The sequence below is a fragment of the Stigmatopora nigra genome, unplaced genomic scaffold, assembly GCF_051989575.1.
Source record: "Stigmatopora nigra isolate UIUO_SnigA unplaced genomic scaffold, RoL_Snig_1.1 HiC_scaffold_62, whole genome shotgun sequence".
In the NCBI taxonomy this organism is placed as follows: Eukaryota; Metazoa; Chordata; class Actinopteri; order Syngnathiformes; family Syngnathidae; genus Stigmatopora; species Stigmatopora nigra.
The window spans coordinates 43,749-57,961 of NW_027551640.1; the positions used below are offsets into that span (position 1 = coordinate 43,749).

The 14,213-nt window shown below is 56.6% G+C and overlaps 1 pseudogene; it reads left to right on the forward strand.

Annotated features, from left to right (window-relative positions):
* The window catches only part of LOC144193078 (titin-like), a 47,419-nt pseudogene that overhangs the window by 24,859 nt on the left and 8,347 nt on the right, over window positions 1–14,213 (forward strand).

The following is a 14,213-nucleotide window of genomic DNA, read 5'->3' on the forward strand; positions in this document are numbered from 1 at the left end:
CAGCCCCCGGAAAAAAACCAAAAATAATGATTCGAGGCCCGCGCTGTGTTTGTCAGATCCTCCCGGCCAGCCGGACTACACTGACGTGACGGCTAACTCCATCACCCTCAAGTGGGAGGCGCCCAAACGTGACGGGGGGAGCAAGGTCACCGCCTACACCGTGGAGAAACGCCAGGGCGAGGGTCGCTGGTTCAAGGCCAACTTGAGCGACGTCCACGACTGCCAGCACACGGTGACCGGCCTGACGCTCAACGAGCGCTATGAGTTCAGGGTCGTGGCCAGAAACGCCATGGGGGTGGTCAGCCCCCCGTCCAACTCGTCCGGTTTGATCGTGGTCCGAAGCGAGAACGGTAAGTGTCACGCAGAAGCCGGCTAAAAGACTGATAATGATCAAACCGTCACCGTCTACCCCAATATTCCCTCCTTTGTGACTATAAAAATATCAAAACTTCATTCATCACGACGCTACTTTTAAATGAAATTCTTCACAAATCACTTCAATCATGGTAGTTTAACAATGGCATTAATGGTACGTTTGTTCAACCCTGAGAAGCAGGGTAAATAACAGGTTAGGATGATAAGCACAAGGTCAATAACAGTTACAAATAGTATTAGGGATTTCAAAAGTGTGTGTTCATGAGCCTGAGAGGAACCAGTCAAACCACCCCTCTTATGGAAGTGGATGGAAGTGGATCCCCGGTCACAGCGCTCCGCATGTTTCCCATAGCTTCCATGGCATCATGGATCGAGCAGGACGCGTCGACAGGGATGAAGGCGCAGCACGAGTGTCCCACAATGGCACACACACCTCCCCGCTGGGTGGCCACTCTGGCAAGAGCAGGGCGGCCCTGGAAAATCACCTGGGCCATGGCGGCTATCTGGGCCTCTCGGCCTTGCCGCAGCCAGACTGATGGGCTGACACAGGCCCGGAACCTGCAGTAAATGGTCTCCAGATGCAGGGCGTTCCTTGCCACACGCACCCAGGGGAACAGAGTCGTTAGAATTTTGGAGGAGACTGACCAGTGTTTGTGTTTGAGGGGCACATCCAAGCCCCACACTGGATCCTGGTCGTGAGCTCCGACACTCGTTCATCAGCTTGGTTGATTGCAAGATGCCGTCCCGTAGCTTGGATCACGTGGCTCACGAAGCGAGCCCCACCATCACTCCAAATGACTCGTGGTATTCCATGGCTTGGAATGATCCTTTTGCATATGGCTTATGCGACTGCCGTGGCGTCTGCTTTCTTGGATGGACATATCTCAACCCACTTGGTTAATGAACACCAGACAGTACCTGTATATGCCACTTTGGTTCAGCTCGATGAAATCCATATTCAGAACCTCGAAGGGATATGTCCATGTCTGCCTTGTTCCTCGCTTGTGTCGTTTATTGCCTTGAGAGTTGTGCCTAGAGCAGGTGAGACAGTTTCTGCAAATGTTTTTTAAAAGTAGGTTTGGTGACCTCTGAGAACATGCATTGTTTGTTGTACTATACTGATACTCCCCCCCTGTTAAGACATGGCTCCTCCCATGGCTCAATTTTGCAATTACTTCGGACAATGATTTTGGGATGCATGGTTTGTTTGCATAGAGGCCGCTCTCGCGTTGAGTGGCTCCTTCCACCTCCCACTGCAGCTTCTCTTTTTCTGGTCGTTTATTTTAACCCTTTGTAAGAAGGTTTAGTCTCAATTGAAACGCTTTCACCTTTTTTGCATATGGAGACAATAAGACCAATAAAAATAGTTTCCAATGGTTGTATGGTATTGCTTGCTGAGCAATAATCTTTCCAATCTATACTGGAGTGGTTGGCGTTTCATTTTATCACGTCAGAAAGTTTATCTCACCTATCTCCTCAAACGTTTCAACTGAGAGAACCTTCTTACAGTGTAAAAGGTTGCTCCACATCCCCGTCTCGGCTATTTTCACATCGGTTGGTTGGTCAGCAATGTTTGGTATGGACGTTCCCACTTTAAGGCACCACCTGGCACCACCGTTGGTCCGTTTCCTGTTGAGAAGCACAGTCTCCCTCTGCCAACACAAATGCAATGAATTTCCTTAAAGATTTTACTTTTTTTTTTCTTTTTCTAATCTCCCTCTTGCTCTCGCTCTCTGGCTCTCTCTCTCCTTCTCGCTCTCTCTCTCTATCTCTGTCTCGCTCTCTCGGCTCTCTCCCACTCCTTCACCTGCCTTTCCTACACTTTCTTTTCTATTCACTTACCAAAATCCTTTCTCTTCACTTATCAAAATCTTTTCTCTTTACTTACCAAAATCTTTTCTCTTTACTACCAAAATCCTTTTTTTCACTTACCAAAATCTTTTCTATTCTCATCAAACCTTCCATTGGGTCATAAACCATGCCGCTCCACCCATCGCGGCAGACACAGGCAACCCCCCACACTACGCATCCGCACATACCCCACACCCGGTAACCCTCCGATCTCCATCCTGCAGTCTAGCAACAAACCCATTTACCTTGTCACTTTCCGGATTAATCACTTACTTAATAGTTTAAACAACAATTATATTCTAAATTTACCAAAATTGTTCTCAATTCTTCGTGATTCTACCCAATATTTCTGATCACACCAAGCGGAGTCCCTAACTCAACACTCTCAATGGAGTCCCTAACTCAACACTCTCAATGGAGTCCCTAACTCAACACTCTCAATGGAGTCACTGCCTCAACACTCCAGTGAAGACCCTGACTCAACATTCCCAGTGGGGTCCCTGCCTCAACACTCTCAATGGAGTCCCTGCCTCAACACTCTCATGGAGACCCTGACTCAACATCCCCAGTGGAGTCCCTGACTCAACAATACCGCAGTAATAATACTCATTCAAATTATCACACTTCACGGAGACAAAAATCAAAGGGTGAACTCACAATCTTTCTCGTTCCGAACCTGCCCCAGTTCGGGAACCCGTCACCAGATCACCGGAGCGGCGAAAGAACGTCCACCGGTCCTTGATCCTTCCAATCAAGGATGCTGTCGTCGTGCTCCATCGTCGCTCCGGCAATTGTTGGCTGTTGGGTCCCGGGTTTCGGCACCAAAGTATGATAGGTCTGAGAATACAACTTCAGCCGCAGGTTAAGAAAGAGTGGGAACAATTTCAATAAGAAATAGGTTTATTACCGGACTGCAGAATGGAGAGTAAAAGCTCTAACAGTGGAGTCCTGTTCAGCACGATGTTCCTGCAACTCTCTCTGAATGAACAGTGTGTCCGTCTTTATATATCAAGAAGAGGGCAATATTTCTAAGACAGTGATGTAGGACAGAGCTTATGTAAACAAAACTTTGGGCTAATATGGTTAGACATTAGCAGGTTTAAGTTGTATGCAAACATGATGTTTTTATAGCACATACAAACTGCCGCAGCCTATATTATATTGCACGTTTCGAACAAACAGTTCCAAATTGAGTTGACCATATTCCACAATACAAGGAAACAATTGCAAGGCCAGCTAGTTAGCTATCTTACAATTCGTAGTGCGAACAAACAATTGCAAGGCCAGCTAGTTGGCTTTTCCTACATTCCACTGTCCTAACAAACAATTGTAAAACCAGTTTGGCCACATTGGCTGGACATGAACAAACAATTATTAAACCAGTTGGCAGGCCTACCCCAATAGTGGCCATCGGCGGACGGCCCGTTCCCAAGGTGGTCTGGTACCGAGACGGCGTGGAAATCACCAAGAAGATGATGGACATCATCACCGTGGCCGGGCACAGCACTCTTTTCATCAGAGACGCCGACCGCACTCACCGCGGCCTCTACACCGTGGAGGCCACCAACGGCTCCGGCAGCAAAAAGGAGGATCTCCTCATTAAAGTGCAAGGTACGAGGGAGCGGGCTCGGGGACGCTCTCCTTCTCCCCGCCCTCTTTTCGCCCCACTAACCCCGAACCGGATTGTGCAACGCAGACACGCCGGGAGAACCGGTGGGACCCATTACGTGATCGAGAAGCGCGAAACCTCCAAGATCTCCTGGGCGCTGGTGTCCGACAGCTGTCGCGAGTGCAGCTTCACCGCCACCAAACTCATGAAGATCAACGAGTACCAGTTCAGAGTGTCCGCCGTCAACAAGTTTGGGCTGGGCAGACCTTTGGAATCCTGCCCCGTGGTCGCACAGCTGCAATACAGTAAGTCGCGTCGCCCCACCGACACGGACATTTGAATTGAGTTGCGTTGAATTGAATGGAGCGAGCGGCGTCCAGTCCGATGCTTTTGTCGTCACCGTACATGTCTAATGAGATTTCAGACCTTCACCACAAAGTCTTGACTTGTCTCCCTTCGTTGGCTATCCCTCCTCAGCCACCCCCGATTCTCCGGGCACTCCCGACGCCACCGGGGTGACGGGAGAAAGCATCGCTTTGGCCTGGACTCCTCCCACGTCCGACGGAGGAAGCCCCATCCGCCACTACATTGTGGAAAAACGAGAGAAGAAGACCGTCCGCTTCTACAAGGTGCTCTCTAGGAAACCCATCACGGAATGTGCCCACACGGTGCTTCACCTGGCCGAGAATACCGAGTACGAGTTCCGGGTCACGGCGGTCAACGACGCCGGCGTGGGAGAGCCCAGCAACGTCTCCCTGCCCATCAAAGCCGTGGAGCCCAAAGACATCCCGTGCGCTCCGTCCGTGGTCTGCGTGTCGGACTCCACCCACTCCTCCATCAGTCTGGAATGGAGCAGGCCCGCCGACGACGGCGGCTCCGACATCCTGGGCTACGCCATTGACGTGCAGGAGGGCCCGGAAGCCGACTGGACCAGAGCCAACCCCGAGCTGGTCCCGGACACCAAGTATACGGCCACCGGGCTACGTGGCGGGGTGGACTACAAGTTCCGCGTGGCGGCCGTGAATCAAGTGGGGAGGGGCGAGGACGCCGTCACCCCGGAACCGGCCCGGGCCGTCGAGAGACTGGCGCCGCCCCAGGTGGATATTGACGCCAGCTTCAAGCAGACGCATATTGTCAAGGCCGGCGGCGCCGTCAAGCTAAGCCTCCACTTCAGGGGCAAGCCCGTCCCCCTCGCCACTTGGCAGAAAGAGGAAGGGGAACTGGGCGTCGCGGCGGAGGTCACCAGTGGCGAGGGAAGCAGTACTCTCCATCTGGAAAAGTGTACCAGAAATGATTCGGGCAAATACACCGTCAACCTGGAGAACAGCAGCGGCGGCCAGGCCATGACTTTCACCGTCAAAGTCCTGGACACCCCCGGCCCTCCTCGGGCTCTAGCCTTCCGAGAGGTCTCCAGGGGTTCGGTCACCCTGGCCTGGGAGCCTCCGCTCAACGACGGCGGCGCCCGCGTCCACCACTATATCGTGGAGAGACGGGAGGCCACCCGCCGCACTTGGCAGCAGTCGGGGGGCAAGTGCGCCCAGAATGTCCTGAAGATCCAGGACCTCCTGGAGGGCGTGCCCTACTTCTTCCGGGTCTCGGCGGAGAACCAGCACGGCGTGGGCGAGGCGCTGGAGATCACCGATCCCGTGGTGGCCACGGCCGAGCCGGCGCCACCAAAGAGGTTGGACGTGGTGGACACCACAGACAGCTCGTTGTCGCTGAGCTGGCCCAAGCCGGAGCACGACGGCGGAAGCCGCATCCAGTTCTACGTGGTGGAGGCCCGGCCCCGGGGGACGGACAAGTGGGTCCCGGTCGGCAACACCAAGAACCTCTCCTACGTCATGGACAAGCTCAACAAGGGCGACGAGTATCACGTCCGCGTGAGGGCAAAGAACCAGTCGGGCCTGAGCGGACCCAGGGAGACGCCGGCCCCGGTGACGGTCAAGGAGCCTCACGTCCCGCCGGCGGCCGACCTCAGCGAGATCACCAACCAGCTGATCACCTGCAGATCCGGCAGCACCTTCACCATCCGAATGCCCATTTCCGGCAGACCCGCTCCCAAGGCGGCCTGGCGGCTGGAGGAGATGAGGCTGAAGAACACGGACCGAGTCTCCATCGGGGTGACCAAAGACTGGGCCAGCATATCCGTCAAGGAGGCCATGAGGGGCGACGGTGGCAAATATCACCTGACCCTGGAGAACGTGGCCAGAAGCCAGACCTTCACCATCGACGTGAACGTCATGGGCAAACCCGCCGCGCCGTCGGGCCCCGTCGCCGTCTCGGCCATCACTTCGGAATCCTGCGTGGTCAGCTGGGAGGCGCCGGAAGATGACGGCGGTACGGACGTCACCAACTACATAGTGGAGAAGCGAGAATCGGGTTCCACCGCATGGCAGCTGATCAACTCCAGCGTGAAGCGGACGTCTCTGGACATCGCCCATCTCACCAAGTACATGCAGTACACCTTCAGAGTCTCTGCCGAGAACAGATTTGGCGTCAGCAAGCCCGCCGAGTCCGAGACCATCGTGGCCGAGCACCCGTTCGGTGAGTAGAGCCCAGCCGAGCGATCATTCTTCCGCGGCAGAAGCCCCGCCCGGTGGTAACGTGCCGTCTGGACTCTTTGCAGCGCCGCCCGGGCCCCCGACCAGGCCGACCGTGTCCAATGTTTCCGCCAACGCCGTGACCTTAAAGTGGGAGGAGCCCTATCACGACGGCGGCAGCAGAGTCACCGGCTACTGGATTGAGAAGAAAGAGAGAAACAATATTCTCTGGGTGAGGCAGAACAAGATCCCATGCTTTGAGTGCTTCTACCGGGCGGAGGAACTGGTAGACGGTCTGGAGTACCAGTTCCGAGTCTACGCCATGAACGGCGCTGGTCTGAGTAAAGCCAGCGAAGCCTCCAAAGGAGCGGTCACCCAAAATCCCGTCGGTGAGTATCGCCGCCGGCACGTGACCTTACCGGAGCGGGGCTCCGCCGGGCCCGCCGGCTGACGCCGGCCCCACCGGCTGACGCCGGCCAAACTGCTCTCTTCCCAGATCCCCCGAGTAAGCCGGAGGTGACAAAAGTCACCAGGACCACGGTGTCGCTCAAATGGCCGGCTCCACTCAATGACGGCGGCAGTCCCATCGTGGGCTACGTTATCGAACGGAAGCCGTACACCCCCACGGGCGAGGGCCGCTGGCTCAAGTGTAACTACACAAATGTGACCGACACCTTCTACACCGTGACCGCCCTGGGAGAGGGAGAAGCGTACGAGTTCAGAGTCATCGCCAAGAACTCCAACCAGGTCTTCAGCAGCCCGTCCCAGTCCACGGGCTCGGTGCAGTGCATGACCGACTTTGGTGAGCCATCCTTTCCAGCAGAGTCGCCCATCGCCGGGTACACTCTATCTAACCCGCGTCGACGGTTCGGCCCCGATTATCCCGACAGAACCACCGAAGGCTCAGCTGGACGGAAAACTCCTCTCTGAAGTGGTTCTGGTCAGAGCGGGATCCGATCTGGTCCTGGACGCCGCGGTGGGCGGCAGACCCGAGCCCAAGGCTTCCTGGTCCAAGGGCAACAGGGAGCTGGACCTGTGCGAGAAGTACCACTTGCATTACACGCCCCAGCGGGCCACGGCCGTGGTCAAGTTCTGCGACAGGGACGACAGCGGCAAGTATATTCTCACCGTGAGGAATGCCAGCGGGACCAAGACTGCCGAGGTCAACGTCAAGGTGCTAGGTGAGCGGGGGCCCCCCTCGCCACTCCTCGTCCAATTCCCGCCGGGGCCGCCAGGTGACCGGCGGCGCCGCCGCGTCCCTTCTTTGCAGACACTCCGGGGGTATGCCAAGGCGGCATCCAGATCGGCGGGCTGACCGAGGAGTCGTGCACCCTGAGCTGGAAGCCTCCCCTGGAAGACGGGGGCGACGAGGTCTCTCACTACCTGGTGGAGAGGAGAGACACCAACAGACTGACCTGGGTCTTCATGAACGCCGAGTGCAAGGAGCTGACCTGCGCCATCAGAGGCCTGTTCAAGAACACCGAATACTTGTTCAGAGTGCGTGGGATCAACAAGTACGGCGCCGGAGTCCCGCTTGTCTCGGAGCCCGTGCTGGCCAGAAACACCTTCAGTGAGTTCCCCCGTCCGTCCCAGCTCCGTCATACGCTCCGGGGGCGAGCGAGCGACACTCGCCTTCCCACCGGAGCCCTCTTTCCCACCCGGGCCTCGAACAAAGCTCTCTTTTTTTTCCAGCCGTGCCGAGTCCACCCGGCGCCCCAGAGATCCTGGCGTCCGGAAAGGACTTTGCCAGCGTGGAGTGGCTGAAGAGAGAGCGACGGCGGCAGCCCGTTGACCCACTACCTGCTGGAGAGACGGGAGAAGAAGAGCGCCCGCTGGGTGAAGGTGAACAGGAGCGGAGCACACTTGGACACCTCGCTGAAAGTCTCCGGTCTGACGGAAGGGAGCGTCTACCACAGGGGTGGCCAACCCGCGGCTCGCGAGCCGCATGCGGCTCTTTGCCCGGTTTCATGCGGCTCTTACGTCCATATCAAAGTTTGTATTTGTGTTTTATTTTTATTTGCGTGTGCGCTTCGCTTGAGTTCAATACGGTATTTTCGTCCAATGCGCAGGTGCTTGGGATGAAAATACCTCAAAGTTTCCCAGCAGGAGCAAGGTCATTTGAGTAAACGTTTTTAACAGAGTGGGAGAGCTCCCGTGAACCAGAAGCGACAATGAACGGAGTCGCGCACACAAAAAGTATCCCAAAGATCGAGCGTCGGCTGAAAAAGCCACACTCCCTGCGAGGCAGACCAAGGCGAGAGTGCTCAGCCGGGAGCAGCCAATAGGAGAGCGAGGTGTACACCCACGTGGTAGGCGCGCTAGTTAAAAGCCATTCATAATAAATGACAGCTCACAAGGAGCGAATGTTGCGCAAAAATAGGCTCTGATTTTATGACAGAAGTCCCACTAAGTAACATGCATAGTAAAAGAAAAACGCTATTGTAAATTATTATATTTTTGTTTGTGGACTTGGTTGAACTGAGAGTTTGTCTGTGTGAGACAGTGCACACAATGTTCATTGTTGATAATGACTGGCCTGTGCTGTTAGTACTGTAGGAGTCAATTTATGTCATTACTATGCTGGTGTGTGACATTTACAATAAATCTGGCTGAGCAAAGGTATGTGTGTGATGTGGCTCTTTGCGGTAACACAGTAAAAAATGTGGCTCTTTGCGGTAACATAGTAAAAAATGTGGCTCTTGGTCTCTGACTGGTTGGCCACCCCTGGTCTACCAGTTCAGAGTGACGGCCATCAACAAGGCCGGAGAGAGCCAACCCAGCGAGCTTTCTCTCTACGTCGTGTGCAGAGTGCCGACGTGTGAGTACCCCACCGGGGAGTCGTCTGGGACCCCCTTAGGTCCGACGCCGCCATCCTTTTGGTCATCCCGGCGTTTCCATCTCTTTACCACCGCTGCTCTTTTCCGGTTTAAAGGCACCCCCTCCCGGCCTTCGGCGCCTCGTATCACCGACACGCACGGCGACAGCATCGCCTTGGCCTGGTCTCGTCCCGCCGAAGACGGAGGGGCCGACGTCTTGGGCTACCCCCTGGAGATGCAGGAGTCCGGAACGGAGGAGTGGACCAGGGCCCACCAGAAAACGCTGCGCACCTCCGAGCACACGGTGACCGGACTTTGCTCGGGGAAGAAGTATCGCTTCAGAGCGGCCGGCGTCAACATCAACGGGGAGACAAAGTTGGAAACCTTCACGTGGTGTCTCCTGAGAGGCCGCTCGCTGCGGCCTGCGAATTCCAACAAATACCACTCAGAGCTGCCAACAAGGACCGTGGCACCCTACGTTTTTCATCCAGCCGGAGACATTTGACTGCCCCTCACCTCCGACTACCCCCCGGATGAAATAATCCGCGTTCCAGTGGCAGCTCTAGCGCTATCTGAGGGCAATCCTCAGGCGCTTGTAGTGCAACAACAACAACAACAACAACAACATCAACGGCACCGGAGACTTCAGCGAGCACAGCGCCGAGACCGAGCCGACCGAGAGGATCGGTACGTCGCCCGTTCGGGCCAAGGAAGAAAGGCCTCGGAACAACCGGAAGTGGGACGCCGTTAGATACCGGCGTTCCACTTCCATTTGTCGTGACGCCAAGTAGTCGAGTAGCTGGCTCAACTGACCTCATTTGACCTCCGCCCAACAGAAACGCCCGACTTTGACCTGCCCGGCGACTTGAAAAAGACCGTCTGCCTGCGTGCCGGCGGCTCCCTCCGCCTCTCTGTTAACGTTAGCGGGCGTCCCGCGCCGACCGTGGCCTGGACCAAGCCGGGCGTCGATCTGAACAACCGGGGCTTCGTGGAGGTCACGCGCAAGTCCACCACGCTCATCGTCGACAAGGTCCACCGCTACGACGCGGGCAAATACACGTTGGTCGCCGAGAACTCTGCCGGGAAGCGGGAAGTCTTTGTGGTGGTCAAAGTCTACGGTGAGCCATCGCCGTCCCTCGTCCGAATGCCGTCGTGGCCGTCTCGGCACTCCTCGGCCGACAACAAACTCTGAATCCTTCCAGACACGCCGGGACCGACGGGAGCCATCCAGGTCAAGGAATTGACCAGAGAAGCCGCCACCATCACCTGGGAAGTGCCCACCGTGGACGGCGGGGCGCCCGTCAACAACTACATCATCGAGAGGCGCGAGGCATCCATGAGGGCCTACAAGACGGTGACCTCCAAGTGCAGCAAGACCTGCTTCAAAATCCAAGGCCTGCTGGAAGGCACGCTGTACTACTTCCGAGTCCTCCCGGAAAACATATACGGCGTGGGCGAGCCTCGCGAGACCCCGGACGTGGTCCTGGTTTGCGAGGTCCCTCACCCGCCGGCAAAACTGGAGGTGACGGACGTCACCAAGAGCAGCGTTTCCTTGGCCTGGGAGAAGCTCGAGCACGACGGGGGCAGCAGAGTGACCGCCTACGTCTTGGAGGCCTGCCAGTTTGGCGGCGACAAATGGATGAAGGTGGCCTCGCTGAAGATGACCGACTTTGAGCACACGGTGGAGAAGCTGAACGAGAAGGAGCAGTACTCCTTCCGAATCAAAGCCGTCAACAGCCGAGGTGCCAGCCAGGCCAAGGAGCTGGTGGCGCCCGTGACCGTGCAAGAGCAAAGATTTGAGCGCTGGGGTGAACCCCAAATGTTTACTGGCTCTCTGCAGTCCTTGGCCTTTTTTTTGTAATCCTTTGATTTGTCTCTGCCAGTCATGCCCGCAGTGGATTTCAGCAGCCTCCCCCAGAAGAGCATTCACGTGCTGGCCGGCAAGACACTGGAGCTCCACCTGCCCATTGTCGGCAGGCCTCCCCCGTCCTGCCTCTGGTTCCTCGGTGAGGACAGGATCAAAATCACCGAGCGTGTCAAGATCCAGAGCGGTGGCAAGTTTTCCAAACTCACCGTCTCGGACGCAACCATCGAAGACACCGGCGACTACGCCCTGGAGCTGAAGAACGCCGTCGGGGTCACCACCGAGGTCGTCCGAGTTGTCGTCCTCTGTAAGGAAAGCTTTCATTTGTCGTAACCCGAGCCGGACGTGGCGCCGGCATTGGGACGAGCGGGTGGCTTGGAACTGACGGAATATCCTCCCTTCTCAGCCAAACCCGACCAACCCCAAGGAGCCATCCGATTGGACGAGATCGACGCCACCTCCGTCACCTGTAGCTGGGATCCCCCTCTCAGGGACGGCGGGGTTCCCGTCAGCGGCTATGTGGTGGAGCAGCGAGACGCCCACCGACCGGGCTGGGTGCCCATTTGTGGGTCGGTCAGCCGACCCACCTTCAAATTTCACAACATGATCGAGGGAGACGAGTACGTCTTCCGCGCGGCCGCCTTCAATCGCTACGGCATGGGGGAATTCTCGCAGTCTGACATCGTCACCTGCAAGAGCTTGACAAGTAAGTGCTCCTCCTCTATGGCCGTGAAGGCCGCCACCCCTTTTGGGAGGGGGCGGGCTGGCGTTAGCCCGTTCACCCGCACTCGCCTGACACCGACCGGTAGACAGCAGGGCTGTGGAGAGAAAAATGCGTCCTTATGGTACCACGTGCGTCGTTATGGTACCACGTGCGTCGTGCGTAACCCCCTTAACCCGCTGCCCTCCAAGCTAGGCGTGGACAGAAGCCAACCCGCTGTCCATCTTCAACAGATGTTTCCGGATCTCCCGGACGACCCACCGTCTTTGACGTTTCACGCGACGGAATGACCGTGGCGTGGAACCCGCCGGAAGAGGACGGCGGACTGGAGGTTTCCGGTTATATCATTGAGCGCAAAGAAGTCAGGTCTGACAGATGGGTGCGAGCCAACAGGAATCCCATCACCATGACCAGATACCGCTCGACAGAGTTAACTGAAGGTCTGGAGTACGAGCACAGAATTCTGGCCGTCAACGCCCGCAGAATAAGCAAACCGAGTTTGCCTTCCAAACCGGCGGTGGCAGCGGATCCCATTGGTGGGTGAGAGACCGCCCAAATCCCTCCCGTCTCATTGAAAGAATCTGGTGGGAGTCGGTAAAAAAAAAAAGAAGGATTTTGCACTCCAAAAATGTGAGGTTTTTTTTGTTGTTTTCTCGGTCAGATCCACCCGGTTGTCCGCAGAACCCTCGGATTACAGAAACCACCAAGTCGTCCGTATCGTTGGCGTGGAGTCCCCCCGATGACGAGGGAGACGCAAAAGTGGACGGCTACCTGATCGAGATGCAGAAGGCGGGCACCGTGGCTTGGCTCAAATGCAACACCACTCCGTCTCTGATTTGCGAGTACACTTTGTCCAACATGCCGCAAGGAGACCAGTTCAAATTCCGAGTGCTGGCCTGCAACGCCGGCGGTTGCGGCGAGGCCGCCGAAGTACCCGGGACCGTCTCGGTCACCGAGATGTCGGGTGAGCCGGCGCGCCGGGCACCGTCCAAACGCCTGGTCTTCGGCCAGCTGGGCCAAAAGTCTCACGCCTTGTTTTGCTCCCACAGAACCTCTCGATTATGAACTGGAGCTGAAATACAAGGATGTGTACGTGGTTCGCCACGGCGGCGTGGTCCGGCTCTCCCTCCCCGTCAAGGGAAAACCTCCCCCGAATTGCTCGTGGTCCAAGGACGGCGCGGTCGTGTCCAACAGGGCCATGGTGGCGCACACCGAGGACACCAGCGAACTGGTGATCAAAGGGGCCGAGAGGACCGACTCGGGTGTTTACGAGCTCCTCCTTCAGAACAAAGTGGGCAAGAAGAAGGCCCAAATTAAGGTCAACGTCATCGGCCGCCCCGGCGCCGCCGAAGGACCGTTGACCTACGAGGAAATCCAGGCAAACTCGGTGAAATTGTCCTGGGGGGTGCCCGGCGACAACGGCGGCGCCGAGATACTGGGCTACATCGTGGAACGGAGGGAGGTGTGCAGGAACGCCTGGTACACCATGGACGGCAGGGTGACCGATACTCAGCTAGTGGTCAAAGGCCTGAAGGAGGGGACAGAATACCACTTCAAGGTTACCGCCGAGAACACTTACGGCATCGGTCCCTCTCTGAAGTCGGCGCAGCCGCTGGTTCCCCGGACTCCGCTCTGTAAGGACTCTCCGGCGCTCCGCCCGAGATCATGGATTTCACCAAGAACTCGGTGGCACTGGCCTGGTCCCGACCAAAGGACGACGGGGGTTCTCGCGTCACGGGTTACTACTTGGAGTACAAGGAGGTGGCCTCCGAGCAATGGCGCCGTCACTCCGCCAGGATTCTCTCCACCATGTTCACGCTGTCCGGACTCACAGAGGACGTGGACTATCATTTCCGCGTGGTCGCCCTCAACGATATCGGCGAGAGCGAGGCCGGACCCGCCTCCGATTCCGTCGTGTGCAAGGATCCCTTTGGTGAGTACCGCTCCCACGTGCCAAGTGGCGGACTAAGCCTAGAGCACGTCCGCTAGAGTGTATTACAAAATGTTTTTTTTTTTTGTTTGTTTTTTTGCAGATAAGCCGAGCCAGCCGGGCGAAATTGATACGACGCAAGTGACCAACAACACCATAAGCATTCACTGGCAAGCTCCAGAATGTGATGGTGGGAAGGAGGTCCTGGGATACTGGCTGGAATGTAGGAAGTCCACCGAAAGTAGCTGGCAGAAATGCAACAAGCAGAGTCTGAAAGAACAGGAGTTCACCATGCGCGGTCTGTCCGAAGCCACCGAATACGAGTTCAGAGTGTATGCCGAGAACGAGACGGGAATGAGCAGACCACGACGAAGCGCCGCTTGCGTCAAGACCAAACTGAGCGGTGCGTATAATAACCCCCGCGGCGGAGACGGCGCCGTGGGTAGGCGTCACGACAACGAGCTGACAGTTAACATTTGGTTTCTGCCCCCCCGTCCGCATGGCCCG